The sequence below is a fragment of the Hordeum vulgare genome, chromosome 4H, assembly GCF_904849725.1.
Source record: "Hordeum vulgare subsp. vulgare chromosome 4H, MorexV3_pseudomolecules_assembly, whole genome shotgun sequence".
NCBI classification, from domain to species: domain Eukaryota; kingdom Viridiplantae; phylum Streptophyta; class Magnoliopsida; order Poales; family Poaceae; genus Hordeum; species Hordeum vulgare.
Window position 1 is genome coordinate 245,601,651 of NC_058521.1, and position 14,354 is coordinate 245,616,004.

The following is a 14,354-nucleotide window of genomic DNA, read 5'->3' on the forward strand; positions in this document are numbered from 1 at the left end:
TTAAGGACCCCCAAATAACCCTAAACCCCTTCTGTCCAGATAGAAGTTGGAGCAACTCTACGTAGCAAAGTTTTTCCAATGATGCCAAAACTTTACAGGAGTGCCTAATACCTCAAATGAGGGTTCCACAGAAAAAATGGGATTTGTGGGACTTAGTTTGCCCACACTCTCTTTGGAAGGGACATATCTGGTCAAAATGAAGTGATTTCAAGTTTGCAAAGCTAAACTTGTCCAATGGAGCTCCAACTTGGTGAAATCCCATGTTTTAGCACCAAAGCCAAACCTGTTAAGTTGCAGCACCAGTGGTGGGGTGCCACCCCCTCAAACCACTGTCAGCACCTTCTGACGGATGGGAAAAAGCAACCTTAGCAACAGCTAAACCCAACCCCTTTGCTCCAAACTCATAGATTATGTGGCGAGTATCTGTATCTAACCCCAGTCAACTGGCCCCTCACTGGTTCAAAGTGGAAAGGCCAAATATTGCAATTTAGGCTTCAGTTCAAGGCTAACATCACCAGTATTTCTTGTCTCACTTGACCAGCCGAAGCTCCCACGAGACCCAAACGGCTAGACACACTCCCAGCCAGTGCCAGGACATGCTAGACACGTGTAAAGTGCCTCAGAGTGCACCAGCATGCCGTGGCATGCCAAAACTGCACTCTAGGCGCGCTACAGGAAGCCACCAAGGTGGGGGTGGCGCTCTCGGCCAGTTCCAGCCTCCCTTGAGGTGTCCAACCTCTTCCCCGACAACCCCTCTGCGTCGAGCAACCCTCAGGACCCCTCCTTCCCCATGCTAGAGCTTGTGCGACGCGTGCCCGCTCGCACTAGAACCGGCCAAGGTTGCGCGGCCACGGATGCTCGACTCCTCCCTCTCTCCCTCTGCAACAGATGGTTTTGGCAGTCCAAAACCATGTCCTGAGACCGTGGTTTCGACCCCGGCCCCTCTCTGCACCCCCATTTGTGCCACGGTGAGTCACCGACGCTCCCGAATCGGCTCACCGTCGCGGGCCTATTTATAGCCCTCCCCTTCGCTCCAGCACCCCTCAGATAGCTTCACCACGACCACTAGCACCTCCCTAGCCACCCGAGCAAGCTAGGAGAGCCCCGGTGCTCGAGATCGACCGAGGCCCCTCCGCCTCGGAGCTCCGGTCGAGCTCCGACTACACGACGGCTCCTGCGCCCCTTGACCCACCAAACTGATCCCCTCAACCCCAGGAAGCTTTCCCCCAACTCGCCCGAGCATTTCAGTGCCCATAGCTACCTCCTGGACCACCCCCCAAAACTCCTCCGCCGCGGCCTCCTCATCGCCAGCAAACCCCTCCTTCTCCGACATTGTTCTGACCACCAACAGGTAGGTGGCGTCATGCTGAAACCATTCCTATCCTTGTTGGGGCTTGAGAACGTCGGCAACCTCGCCGGCGTGCTCCTCCACCTCTCTAGCTAGAGGTAGGAGACGACCCCGACAGGTGTGCCCCACCTGTTGGTGGCCCAGCCTCCTCCCCCGCGCTGCCCGCAGCCGCTGACCACAGGGCCCCGGATGTCGGGTTCAAACCTGAGGACGCGCGCGCCTCGGCAGGTTGTCGGTTGGCCATGGGCCAGCCCAGTTCCAGGGCGAGCCAGGCCATGCTTAGCCCATTTTTCTTTATTTTAAAAAACCTGATTTGTAAGATTTTTATAAAAACATTTAACTAGTGTAAAAATATAATTTTTCCACTGTTATTCTTCTAAAAATATGTAGTATTTAATGATATGATTGGATGAATTTTTCAATAACTATTCTATTTTACAAAAATAAAAAGGACGAAATTGGAATAGTTTTGCTCCTGTTTAGTTAATTTTAAAAATGTTCCTTCGTGAGAAATTGAGGCAAATACTTTTCAAAATGACAACTTAGATTTATTAGTAATAAAGAACATTTTTAAAATAACTCTGTGATCTGTTTCTGTGTGAGCTATTTCTTATTTATTCTTTTATCGACGATAGAAAATCCGTGTGACGAGGGAATCGGAGCGGAAGACCTCGAAGACCCCGGATACCTAACTGACCAAGGCAAGCAGACCTTTGACCATGAATGAGCATATGTTATATTGCATGTTAAGATAGCAAGTATTTCCGTTGCATATGATCATAAGTGCCGGTAAAGCACTAAGGTGATTTTTACCGATGGCCCCTCCGGAGCACATGCATTGAGCTTGATCCTACCTCTTTTTGAGGATCACGCTATTATCATGATGACAAGTAATACTAGTGTACATAGCATGAGCATGTTGTTGGTTCAAACAAAGATTTATGAAAACCCTGTCGGGTGCCACTAATGCCCGAGGGTGATGATGAGTTAGGTGGCCACTTTTGGTGAAGTGGTGCACCCGGTATTTGTGTGAGTATGGTTTCGGAAATGGGATTAGATTTATGATGTGTCGACCGTCCCAACCTTACCAGTATAACCACGTTACCCCTTATGGGATGGGGCTATGTTGATTACTCTGGTTGATGCTAGCAAAGAGCCACATTACTACTGGGGGAGTGATGTGTGGTCACTCTCGTGATGGGGTCATTCCAGGTAGGACGACTATTGCATTTTTATGAGTTCCACTCACACCGTTGGTCCCCGCATGGTTGATACTGTCCAGAGTCGGTGCTCGTAATACGTACAACATGTGGGCTGGGTACCAGTCGAGTGGACCTCTTTGTCTAGTATCATCAGAGGAAAGTCATTGATCGGGTACTTACCTCGGGTATGTTATATATAGCGAGTCGTGGATGACACGGAAGTTTCCCGGATCTCGTGGGTCCAGCGTACTACCTCTGCAGAGTGTAAAACTTTTAGAATAGCCGTGTCCACGGTCAAGGACAATTGGGTAATCCTGCTTAAACTATGTCCAGTTGTTTCCCCATAAACCAAGTGTGTGTGTGAGTGGTGATAAAGAGGAGTTATTATGAAAGTAATGATATGACCAAGTTTGGTGACTTGGCATATAAGGTGAACCCGGATGGTTCAGCCCTGGAAGATATATTGATATCTGTAACCTGTTCTTCAAAAGTAATTATTTAACTTGATGCATATTCATGATCAAACCACCATGATGAGTTCCACCAAAGATGCATATTATTGTTATTCTTCACTTTCATTGTTCATGTCATGGGTTGTTTGCGAGTACATTCTAAGTACTCATTTTCTTGTCACTGGTTAAGTTATTGACCAGACATGGAAGGACCGGAGTTTGGAGATAAGTATGTCTTCGGAGACGCCCCTGCGAACTAGGACACTTCCAAGTCAGAATGCCTGTCGGTGTAGGCTTGATGGCATGGGCACCCGCTTAGCCCCTATGATTTCCGCTTCTAGTTGTATTTGAGTGATTTGGCCTTAGGCCCTGCTTTGCGAACCTAACCATTTGGTCTTGTGTTGTAATAATTGGTATTTGGATATAAGACTCTGTTATCCGGTACCTGTGTTCGGTGAGCATTGATCTCTGGGATCACTAAGCATGGCGATCTCGACTCGTAAGTCGGGGTCCCCACACTTGTGGGACACTGAGAAGTCCTTAGCCTTCAGAGTAGCCATGGATTGCGACTTAGAGGGCCTGACAGCAAGGCGCTTCCCCTTAGATTTGGAAGTAGACTGACTGGTCCTTACTGCGGGAACATGCTCCTATGGCTGACTTGGTTGACTTGAGCTATCAGCCTCACATGAATGGTACCTCTTTATGCTGCCTCGGCTAGGGTTCATCCTTCGCTCCGGATGAGCAGAGCTTCCACTTCCTGATATCTGAAACACAACCAGAGGAAAGCACGAGAGTAAACCATGAGCACGAGATAGCAAGAAACCAAGAGATGGGAGAAAGAGATGTTGAACAAGTAGGACTGTCGTGCAAAAGCCAGCCCAGAGCGGTAGTACCGCCTAGACGATCGGTAGTACCGCTCAGGACAGGGACCATGGGGGTGAAGACCACCACTGATCAAATACGGTACTACCGGGGATGCCATGACCACAAAATTCCTAAAACAACATCATGTCTGAACTCTAGACATCATCCACACCCTTCACATGCCGCAAATCAGAACTAAAAGGAGAGAGATACATATCATATTGTCCAAGACCTAAATCTAAAAAAGAGACCAAATGAGGCGATGAACGGGGACAATACCGGTATCCATGGCAAGAGGAGGGGTGGAGCACGATTCCACCGGTTGAAATCACGAACGAGTGGTCGAAAACGGAGGTCGGTGGTGGCCACCGGAGCCTTGGGGTCACCTGTAGAGAGACACCCATGAGGATGATTGGGGATGAATGGGTATGGGGGAGGAAACTGCCCCTACCCGACCCCATAACCCCCTCGAGAATTAGTACCACTCCCAAGCGGTAGTACCACCCGATGGTAGTACCGCTGCGACGAGCGGTACTACCTCTTATCATCGGTAGTGCCATTGTGGGAGCGGTAGTACCGCCCGAGAAGACCCAATAATGCACGAAAAGAGGAAAACTTCAAATCACCAAGTGGCAAAAGGCATAAAGACACGTCATGGAGTTGAGAAAACTCCAATTTGTAGAAAAATCATAAGTAGAGAGAGATCAACTTGGAGTAACACACAAAAAATAGTGTGTTCTCGTGAGACAAGTGCCATAAGGAGAAGGGTTGTGGCCGAAGCCACCTATGTTTGAGTTAGTAGGTATGGCACCACGAAGATTTTAACATTGGGCCCAAGTCCATAACTCATCGTCGAAGCACAAGTGTCATCTATGATGACTAATGTGAACGACTGGATCGTTTTATGCATAATAGTGGGAGGGAGAGTTCATTGAGGGAACAATACTCCCCCTAAGTTCATGCCTACACCTAAACAAGATAATATGATGAGAGTGGTGGGGTGTGCCTAGTTTCAATTCAAATTGCTCAAATCAATGATATTTATCTCATGTCTTAACTCGCGAAATTTTTCCTCATTCAATGGCTTCATGGAAATATCTACAAGCTGATCATTAGTGTTGAGGTAAATGAGATCAATCTCCCCACGCTTGATATGATCCCGGATGAAGTTGTGACGAATACTAATGTGCTTTGTCTTGAAGTGTTGAACCGGGTTGTTGGAGATTGATATAGCACGTATATTAGCACAATAAAGAGGCACTTTGTCACATGTGACACTATAATCCTTTAAAGTTTTCCTCATCCAAAGCAAATGAGCATAACAACTTGCAGCAACGATGTACTCGGCCTCGGTGGACGAGAGAGAAACAGAGTTTTGTTTCTTGGAAGACCAACTTACCACAGAGCGACCAAGAAATTGGCAACCTCCGGAAGTTGACTTCCTTTCCACACGGTCTCCTGCCCAATCCGAATCCGAGTAGCTTATAAGATCAAATGACGCACCCTTCGGATACCATAAGCCAAAGTTTGGGGTATGAGCCAAATATCGAAAGATTCGCTTGACAGCCACATATTGACTTTCCTTAGGAGTGGATTGAAAACATGCACAAATTCCCACATTCAACATAATATCTAGTCTACATGCACAAAGGTAAAGCAAGGAGCCAATCATAGAGCAATATACGTTTTGATCCACATCTTTAACATTAGGATCGAGATCAAGATGCCACTTGAGAGGCATGGGAGTGTTTGCCTTGGCTGGTTTGAGAACATTCATCTTGAAACTCTTGAGCATGTCTTAAGTATATTTTGCTTGATTGATGAAGGTTCCTTGACTTTGTTTCTTGACTTCGAATCCAAGGAAAAACTTCAAGTCTCCCATCATAGACATCTCAAACTCTTTAGTCATTAGTGCGACAAATTCTTCATTAAAAGCTTTGTGAGGATCACCAAAAATAATATCGTCAACATATAGTTGGCATATGAAAAAACTCCCTGTGACCTTATTAGTAAAAAGAGTGGGGTCAATTTTCCCAACTTCAAATCCACGATCATGTAACATCTCGGTAACGTGCTTATACCATGAACGTGGGGCTTGTTTAAGGCCATAGAGTGCCTTATCAAGAACATATACATGATTGGGAAACATGGGATCCTCGAACCCTGGGGGTTTCCTAACATATACCAACTCCTTAAGGGGGCCATTAAGAAATCCACTCTTCACATCCATTTGATAAAATTTCAAGTTGTGATGTGAAGAAAATGCAAGCAACATGCGAATAGATTCAAGGTGACCAAGCACAGGTTTCACCGTAGTCGATACCCTCGACTTGGGAGTAGCCTTGTGCTACCAATCTTGCCTTGTTACGAGTGATGACACCATTTGCATCTTGCTTGTTCTTAAAGATCCACTTTGTTCGAATGACATTGTGGTTCTCCTTTTTGTCTAGGCACCAATTGCCACACTTTGTTGTGCTCGAAGTTGTTGAGTTCTTTATGCATGGCTTCCACCCAATCCATGTCTTAGATAGCCTCTTGTACCTTTAGGAATTCAATGCAACAAACAAATGCATGATGGGCACTAAAGTTTGTTAATTGACGACAAGTGGTTACCCCTCTCTTTAAGCTGCCATAGACATTCTCCAACACATGAGAATTCTTTATGACCTTGGCAGCGTCCTTAGCAGCACATCTTTCTCGAATCTCCTCAGGGGTATGCTAAGGAGGAACCTTTTTGTGACCTTTACCACCTTTGTGATCTTACCCTTGATCTTGAGCTTGGTCTTGATCGTGAACTTGGTCTTGATCCCGAGCTTGCTCTTGATCATTAGCTTGGTCTTGATCTTGAGCTTGCTCTTGATATTAAGCATTCTCAGAGGGGTGAGCCTAATCAAGGACATCACATGGTGCAGCACCATCCTGAGGTTAAACTTATCCTTGATATTGATCACAAGGATGAGGGTCTTCAGATTGTTCTACGGAAGCGTACGGGTCTTGCATTAGTGATGGTTCCATTTGAGTGGAACATTGTCCTTCTCCTTCTTCCACAAGGGGTTCCTCAACAATCAGGAAGTTTCCCACACCCATTCCTCTTATGGCTTGGGGAGGAATTTCATCACCTACATCAAAAAGACCACTCCGCTCCACTTGGGAGACATTATTCTCATCAAACTCAACGTTACATGTCTCCACAATGAGCCCAGAGGACTTGTTGAGAACACGGTAAGAACGAGAGTTTCTAGCATAACCAACAAATGTGCCCTCTTGAGCACTAGGTTCGAATTTAGACAAAAGAGAACCTTTCTTAATAATGAAATACTTACAACCAAACACCCGAAAGTACTTGAGGTTGGGCTTGTTACCGGTAAGAATTTCATACGCAGTCTTGTTCAAGCCTTTGCGAAGGTAGAGCCAATTGGATGCATGACATGCGGTATTGATGGCTTCGGCCCAAAAGTTATACAGATATTTAAACTCCGCCATCATGGTTCTAGACGCGTCCATCAACATCCGGTTCTTTCTTTTTGCAACACCATTTTCTTGGAGAGTATATGGTGCGGAGTATTGGTTCTTGATGCCCTCATCACTTAGAAACTCATTCAAGGTGTAGTTCTTGAATTTGGAGCCATTATCACTTCTAATCATCAATATCTTTGCATCATGTTGACATTGAACTTCATTGGCAAAGTCGGTGACGGTTTGTTGAGTCTCACTCTTTCTCTTGAAGAAGTATACCCAAGTATATCTTGAGTAATCATCCACTATCAGCAAGCAATAATTTTCCCCCAAGGCTGTCATAAGATGGAGGACCAAAGAGATCGGGGTGGAGGAGCTCAAAGGTCCTCTTTGAGTAGATGGTAGTTGTGGGGCGGTGAGCCCACTCATGTATCTTTCCTTCAATGCAGGCACTGCAAGCACGATCTCTGGCGGAACTCACGTTTGTTAGCCCAAGAATGTGATTTCTTTTGAGGAGACTTTGCAAAGATCTCATATTAACATGGGCTATCCGGCGATGCCAAAGCCACCCCACATCAACTTTAGCCATTAGGAAAGTTGCGGTCTTAGTGGGTCGCTCCAAAAAGTTAACCACTTAGAGAACAATCTCGACATGCCCAAGAAAATCTACTTTAAGAGTCTTGCTCCACAAAAGGGCCACACAGTCAATGCAAAAGAAAGTACTAAAACCCATAAGTGCAAGTTGATGAATGGAAATAAGATTGTATGCTATGGTCTCAACAATCATGACCTTTTCAATGGTAAGATCCAGACAAATTACCACCTTGCCGAGACCCACTACCTTTGAAATCACATCATCACCAAAGGAGACTTGGGTGGCAACGGATGGGTATGGATGATCATCCACCACCAAGTCCTTGCTTCCGTTCATACGATTTCTTGCTCCGCTATCATGAAACCATGATACCCCATCAGAAGCAAACTCCTGCATAAGATCAATGCTTGGATTTAGGTACCCATTCTTTAATGGGTCCGTTCAAGTTAGTAACAAGGGTCTTAGGAACCCAGATAGACCATTCAATGTACTCATAAGGGGAACCAACAAATTTAGCAAAGACGTTTCCATCACTAGCATGACACAAAACATAAGATGGGTTAAAGTCGTCGGCTTTGTTAGAAGGGAGGGCTTTTCCCTTCTTGGCATTTCCACACTTAGCTTTGCTCTTCTTCTTTTCGTGAGTATCCTCCCTAGCCTTGACAAAGGATTCTTTAAGAAAGGGAGGATGCTTGGTCTTGATGTTCTTGTTCTTCTTGGTCTTGGGAGCAAACCCAACCCCTTCCTTAGAAACCACATCCTTTTGATTGCTTAAGAGATCATTGAGATTCTTTTCGCCTTGAATGCATGTCACAAGGCCTTTCTCAAGCTGCTTCTTTAGTTTGGCATTCTCATCCAGAAGATGTACATGCTCACAACATGGGTTAGTAGCATGTCCATTATCCATTAAAACAAATGATGAACACGTGGCTATGTCCTTAGTACATTTTAGTTGGAGTTGAGCATGAGACTCTTTCAATGAAGCATGAGCATTCTTCAACGCCTTGTGAGCCTGGTCAAGTACATCAAGCTCTTTCTTGAGTCTAACATGGTCAACCACAAGTGCGACCTTTTCATATTCAAGCACACGAGTAAGAAGAAGAGCATGATCATGATCTATTTGTAATTTAGCAAGGTCATCGTTGTGTGACTCCTCAAGAGTCAAATGAATCCATTTCTCTTCCTCAATAGCAATAGAGAGATCAACTATCTCATCGGCATAGTCATGACTATGTTCTTGCAATGTAGAGATAGTTTCTTCATGAGTTCCAATGAGGTTATTAGCCTCTCCAAGTTGTTCCAAGAGAGCAACAAAGTGTTTCTTGGTTTTACTCTTGATTTTTCTCATGAAGCTATCAAAGGATTTTTCTTCACCATTAACCTCCTCTTGATCATCTCCACTAACCGTTGGAGCGGGAGTAGTGGAAATGATAGTTTTGCTGTTGGAGGTTACCTTGTTGGATGCCTTGTCCATATGGCACTTTGCAATGCGGTGCTCGTTGGGGGAATTGAAGAGGGACACCTTTCTTGGAGAAGAGGATGAATGGCCACGATGGCCATTCCCATCAGTTCACCACAAGCTTCATCGTCCTCATCCTCATCGGAGAGGTAGTCTTCTAGAGCCACCAACAACTTTTGGGGCTTGTTGTTGAAGAAGTTGTTCTTGTTTGGGAAGGGCTTGGCCTTGTCTTTGTGAATAAGTTTGCCACCATTGTCTTCCCTCTTCTCATAAGGATAATCAGCCACGAAGTGACTCACATTACCATAGTTGTAGCAAGTCCTCACATGTTGCTTGCCTTTGGGTCCATTTGAGTTGTTTCTGGAGAAGTTGGGCTTTGAGTTACTCTTGTTGCGCCAAAACAGTCTTGATGCAAGAGCCATATGCTCGTGATAAGCGTACTTGGTGTCTTCAGGGCACAAATCCTCTTCTTCTTCTTCTTCTTCTTCTTCTTCTTCTTCTTCCTCCAACGGAGCCTTAGCCTCCAAAGCAAGGTTGGGAGAGTCTTTTCTTGACCATTGAACACGAGCTAGAGCATTGTCCACGGTCTTGTTCAATATGTTCATGGCAATGAACTCATCCAACAAATCGCTTGAGGATAAGGAGTGAAAGTTTGGTCTCTGACGGATGACACATAACGTGGATTTGTTGAAAGGCATAATGGCCTTTAGAAACTTACTCTTGGTCTACATATTTGCTTTCATGATCTTGAAGAGCAACTACAAGAGTTGCCACCCTTTGATAGAGTTCACGAGGATCCTCGTCCTCAATCATGACAAATTCAACGGCCCCATCAACTATCACTTCATAGTTCGACCGTTGAATACTAGAACTTCCCTTGTACATGGAAATGATGTGCTCCCAGCAATCTTTGGCACGAGTGAAGGGACACAAATGAGAAAGATCTTCAATAGGAACGACAGCTTGAAGGATGAACAAGGCAGAGTGATTGAGCTAATTGTCAACCTCTTCTCTTGGAGTGAGGTTTCTTGGATGATGTGGATGATAGCCTTGCTCATTGATTCTCCAGAGTTGTGTTGCGCTGTGATTCAAATGAGCCTTTATACAAAAAACCCAGTTAGCAAAATCATTCTTAACAAGCTTAGGTGGAGAATCGAGGTTAATAATATGTGGTGGGTGAACCGGTCCTCCATAGACCATGGGAGGGGGAACCGAGGCAAAGGTATTTGCCCCACTTGTTCCTTGAGGCAATTTATCTCTATCACTACTTGCATTTGCCTTTTCATAATTGGTCCCCGTATCCGAAGTTGTGGGATCAACCACATGCAACGGGTCGGTAGACAATCTGAAGCTATCAAGAAAATATTTAAGCATGTTCTTGACCTTGATAGCCACTGAGGATCCACATGTTGACATGGCCTCATTTAGGTCCTCTTGGGCGACCGAGTTCGCAACAGATGCCTCGGACAACTCCACCAGTCTAACCTCACCGTCAACCATACTCTTTGGGTGGTGGAACCCTTAATAAAGAGACGAGGATCTTATACCAATTGAAAGGATCGATATGGTTGACTAGAGAGGGGGGTGAATAGGCAACTAACAAATTTTAGTCTTTTCTCTTAACAAATTAAGTTTAGCATCAAATAGGTTGTCTAGATATGCAACTAAGAGAGCAACCTATATGATGCTAATAATAACAATAGTAAGAAAGAAGTAAATACAAGTAAAGGTAAGAAATAATCACAAGTGGAACCGATAAAGACGAGGATGTGTTCCCAAAGTTTCTTCCCTTTGAAGGGAAGTACATCTCCGTTGGAGTGGTGTGGAGGCACAATGCTCCCCAAGATGCCTCTAAGGCCACCGTATTCTCCTCACGCCCTCACATGATGTGAGGTGCCGTGATTCCACTAAGTGGTGCCCTTGAAGGCGTCGACTGAACCTTTACACAGAAGGGTGGGCAATCTCCCCAACTTAATTGGAGGCTCCCAACGACACCACGAAGCTTGACCACAATGGAATACGGCTTTGTGGTGACCTCAACCACCTAGGGTGCTCAAACACCCAAGAGTAACAAGACCTGCGAGGGATTAGTGAGGGGAATCAATTTTCTCTTGGTGGAAGTGTAGATCAAGGCCCTCGCAACCAAACCCTTGAGTATCAACAAGTTTTGTTGGATAGGGAGAGAGATCGGACGAAAAATGGATCTTGGAGCAACAATGGAGCTTAGGGATGGAAAAGGTGAGGTTCTCAGGGAAGAAGAATCCCTTTATATAGTAGGGGAAAGATTATGTCCGTTACCCACCACTTCAGCCCGTACCAGAGCGGTACTACCGCACATGGGAGCAGTACTACCGATGATAAGAGATAGTATCACTCCAAAGTAAGTGGTACTACCGCTCAGGCGGATGGTAGCTGATCCGAATGGGGGGCAAGGACCGATAGTACCGCCGAAGCAGTACAATCATTAATAAGAGGTAGTACCGCCTCCTACCACTGCTCGGGGGTCAGCAGCGGACCCAACCCGAAAGAGCCAAGGACTCCTGGTGTGGTAGTAACAAGCGGTACTACCACCCAGTACTACAGCAAAGACCGACCCAAAAAGTGTCGAAACTTATGGACAACGGTACTGGCCAGCGGAACAAACTGGACCACTACCGCCGACCCAGCGGTACTACCGATGATAAGAGGAAGTACCGCTTGAGTCCTTCTGGGCAGAGAAGGGCGGGGACAGAGGCTCCATTGAGACGGAAACGAGGGTGCGAGGGGAAGTGTACGTGATGATTCCACCCTGACTTTTCCAAAGAAGACCCCTCTTAATAGTATGGCTTTTCCTACAACTCAAGTCCACCGACAACAAAATGTAAGAGACAAAACCATTTTTATGTCAATGCACCGAGAGGCATGGATCATCTTTCTGGAAACACAGAAAGTACCTGAAAGTCTTAGTGCACACTATTAGTCCGCAAAAGTATTGTCATCAATCACCAAAACTACTGGGGTAGAAATATGCCCTTACACATGTTTGAGGTAAAACTCGGTAGGGTCGTATGGAAAAGTTGGTGGCACCGAATTTTGGATATTGTGGATTTTAGACAGAATATTTGTGGGAGAATTCATGAGTATTTTTGGTGGCTAATTCTAAGCACTTGAGATACCACATCATTATAGTCACCTCATCCCCTTTTAATATATTGGCTTTTCTATGGACTCAAATGTGATTTATCACAAAATGCAAAATGTAGGGTCTTCAAGCTTGTTGCCAATAGATGTTCCTTACATCTAGGGGTTGTCCTCACAATCCTTAGCCAATGCATCTTTGAACTTTTCTTGAAATATACTAGATATAATCATTACTCTAATGAGACATATGATGTTATTAATTACTGAAACCACACTAGGGAGAAGTTGTGCTTTCACCATCTACAAAGGTTTAAAGGGGAGGGTGTCGGGAAGGTTTTGAAAGTAGAGTAGAAGAGGTAATAAGTGTAGAAACTCCTAAGTGTAGGTTCTAGGTATAGTTTTTGATAATGATCTTGGCCTAACTAACATCCATGCTAACTAAGGCTTCCTACAATTAGGATGGCTCTGATACTTGTTTTGAGGGGACCCCGACTAGTAATTCCTGATCACCGAATGATCATGTAGAGCGATCCCATAGATCAATGCTCATTGAATACACAAAATATGGATAACAAGAGTCTTACATCCATACATACCGTCATACACAAATAAAGACCATCAAGGTCCAGTCTTACATAGATAGGGCCATGAAGGCCAAATACCAAACACAATCTAGTTGTGGAAATCTTAAATGACAGCGTAAACCCAATCCATCTGCCTTAACCCTACACGCATTCTGACCGGGAAGCGTCGTAGTTCGCATGTTCATCTCCAACGGAATCTTCACCATATTCTTGCTCTTCCATGCCTGGCCAATTAAATAACCAGAGGCAAGCCAATGAGTAATTTGAATGTACTCGCAAGAATCCCATGTTTGGGACAAGGCAATAATGCATGATATAAAACTCAGTGGTTAATTTGCAGAAATCTAATTTTGAGTGTAATGACATGTTCAATCAACTTGTAAATGCATGCATCATGGGGTTGCAGATATCCATATGAACAACTACAAATATCAACATAAAGAGGGGTTGAACATCTCACGTTCAACATCATGTCAAGTCATCTGACTTAGCTCAAGTATCATCTTTATCCCACACACACACACACACCAAGTTTGTGAAAACTTCGGACGTAGTTTAAGTAGGACCACGAAATATCACCGACGATACACATGACTATTCGAATAGTTTTACACTCTGCAGAGTTTGCGCACTTTATCCATGAGAGTTGGGGAACTTCCATGCCATCCACGACTCGTGCTATATTACATACCCTAGGTAAGCACCCAAACGATGTCTTTCCCTTGGTGACACTAAACAAAGAGTCCACTCGTTGGTGCCATCCCTCATGATGTACATCAAACGATCTTCGCTCAAGATTGTACCATTCATGAGGGCACACAACGGTGTGCCTGGTGTGTGTCAAAACAATCGATTGTCGTCCTACCAGGCACGAACTTGTATCGGGAGAGTGACTCGGCTCTCCCACCACTAGTAATGCGGGCTATCTCCTAGTAACGACCAAATAATCAACAAAGCCCCGTCCCATAAGGGGTATCGTGGTCACACATGTACGGTTAGGATGATTACCAGAACTTAAATCTCTTCGTTTTTGAAAACAGACACTCAAGTTGCCTCGGTACACCACTTCTTTACCAAGTGGTTACTTATTCCAATATCATCTCCCTCTGGCATTAGTGGTATCCGATGGGGTTTTCGAAAAGTCTTTGAAATCATTTTGGTCTCTGACACCATGCAAATTCCCATCCCATTTGCGCAGCAACTACTAGCATCCTATCTACTTCCCACCCTCACTGCCCTCATAGGAAGGTAGAGTCATGCACCATGCAAGTATC